This window comes from Gossypium arboreum, chromosome 5 (assembly GCF_025698485.1).
Source record: "Gossypium arboreum isolate Shixiya-1 chromosome 5, ASM2569848v2, whole genome shotgun sequence".
Classification (NCBI taxonomy): domain Eukaryota; kingdom Viridiplantae; phylum Streptophyta; class Magnoliopsida; order Malvales; family Malvaceae; genus Gossypium; species Gossypium arboreum.
Window position 1 is genome coordinate 89837102 of NC_069074.1, and position 2565 is coordinate 89839666.

The window sequence follows — 2565 nt, forward strand, 5'->3', positions numbered from 1 at the left end:
TCTGACTTGGAAGAGAGCTTAACGTTTGTCATTTGCTTTATCAAAGCTTCTTGATTAGAGAGCAAATTCTCTAACTCAAAAATTGAAGGTTGATTTGCCCACCTTTGTATTGAAGAGACAAACGACATAAGGTCTTTTCGCAGTCCATGAATAAGATAGCGACGCAACTATGCATCACTCACTGGCTCCTCCACGTCCAGTTCTGAAATTTCAGAACACAAATTTTTAACTTTCAAAAAATATTCTTCAATAGAAAGATTACCTTGAGTTACCAAGGCTAATTCATTCTCAAGAAATTGCAATCTCGCTGTATTTTTCTTAGTAAACAGCTATTGAAGAGTCTCTCACACTTGTTTCGGTGACTTCAAATCAGGAACATGATCTATGTATTCCTTACCAATCGATGTCTGTAAAGCAAATAAAGCTTTGCCGCACTTGATCTTCCACTTCCATCGCAATTTAGTATTTTATGGAGTATCTGTTAGGATCATTGTGTCATAACCTTCAAACAAATCCCACAAATCTTGCCCCTATAGAAAGCCTCCATACACAATATCCAGTAATTATAATTGTTACCAACAAACTTTTCTACAATAATACCCGAAGAAGTACTCCCGTCATTCATCTTAGCTGAGTAATAAAAACAAACACTTGGTGACCAACCTGGCTCTGATACCAAATGACAGAATATATGGACCCTCAAAAATGAAGAGAAGAATGAACTTTATTGCTCAATAAATTAAGAGAGTACAAAGAAACAAAAAGAACAATGCAGTAAATTAACCAAGAATAATGGTCTATTTAAACTAAAAAGTCTCCTAAAATATCTCAACTAAATGGAGAATAATTCACCTACTTTTATTTGCACAAATCAAGGAACTAACTTTTGACTCTTAAAATAAAGGACTTGACTGACAGTAAGTTGCGCTAACTTGTAACACACTTAGCACTCATATCACTTAGTACTGCCTTTGGTTAAAGTAACCCTCAATAGTCTAGAGGTAACCCGTATTCTTGGACATTCTCTTCTCTGACCAAAATTTCCAAATTGACCAGAATGGCATCACCTTTTTCTGTAATGAATCGCAAATACAATAATTAATAAATAATCTTTAAGGAAATATTGAAAGAAGGAATTTCATGACAATGGAAGTTTACCTAATCCTTGAAAAGGTTTCTAACATATAAAGTTGTGTTCCTAAAACGTGACCATAATTGAAAACGATAAAAGAATTTAGATCCAACTCAATTGTATTTAAAAGTAAAAGCAAATATCATGATGAGTTATTTACTTATTGGATTATAAATAATTTTTTCTGCTGAATCATCCACCAACAACATATTTTCGTCGTTATAATCCTTGTAGATCTTTAACATATACGTTATCGGATTCTGGATTTTTTTGCAGTTCTTCTAGTCCTGAATAATTGAAATTAACTCCTTCAAATATCAGAAAATTCTATAGATGCTTGAAACAAAACCTAACAGATAAAAAATATACACCCCACTGCATAATAATATAAAAGTTACCCAAACGAAGAAAAATTGTGCCTTCCTATCCTTCTCGAGTTGATTAAGTGTTAAACCTGCATTGTTCTTAAAGTTTATTTGTAAATATCCTTAAAAGTGAAATATCGTTAAAAGATCAGTTCATTAAATGGATTATGGGAAGTGTCAGAGGGCCACATTATCCAGTAAGGACAAATGGTAGTAGAGTTGGCCCCCTGGGCACCAGAACAACCAAAAAACATGGAAACGGTAAAGGAAAATGATCGCTATAAGTCTAATTACACACATTACCTTCTCTTTGATGACCAAATAGCAACCACATAGTTATCCAAACAAAAGTTAATAAACTCGGAAGCAGCAGGTCTCATTATAACATCTGCAAACGCAAACAAGAATAGATAAAACTACTATGTTAATATTTTGAATAGAAGTGAGAAAAAGATTTAATATGTCTATTAGTCTCCTTAAAACTGGCAATAAGCATCCATTCACATCAAAAATAAGAAGTTTTTTCTTAGGAAGGGACACTCAAACTAATGATTTAGTGGGATGTTCAGGAACACTGCCAAGATCAACTTCAGCTCGCCAGTTTTTGTTCATGTCCTTGTAAAGCAAAAAAAAAAAAAAAGTATCAAATGGGTTACTTGAAAATCAAATAAAGCATTAAAATTTCACATTACTTTTTTTTCTGTCTTGACTTGTGCCCCAACCTGTGTCAGTTCATTTTTTTTTTCTGGATTTCTTCTCCACCATCCTTTTCTTCTTCTTCATTTATTCCATGTTTATGTTTCTTATTCCCCTAAGTACGTCTGTTGTATACCTGCTCATATGGGTTGGGTTTTTTAATTGAGTTAATCTAAAAACGAATCGATTTAAATCACGATAAATCGATTCAAACAATAAACAATCAATTCAAAAGAGAATTTGTTGTGGGGTTTGAAGCAACAAAAGACAAAAGAAAGAAAAGAAGCTGAAGAACAAAAAGGATTGATCAAAAGATTTCAGCTCGCGTTAAGTTTACAAGTCACGATTTTAGTTTCCGGACCGTTCCTAAAT

General features: G+C 33.1%; 1 long non-coding RNA gene across 1 annotated transcript; it reads right to left on the reverse strand.

Annotated features, from left to right (window-relative positions):
• Positions 1-1353: 1353 nt before the first annotated feature.
• On the reverse strand, positions 1354-1822 carry LOC128293057 (uncharacterized). The gene is made up of 3 exons (XR_008283083.1): positions 1801-1822; positions 1531-1586; positions 1354-1419 (listed from the first exon to the last, which is right to left on the reverse strand). It is a non-coding gene; the product is annotated as an uncharacterized LOC128293057 (long non-coding RNA).
• Between the last annotated feature and the right edge of the window lie 743 nt (positions 1823-2565).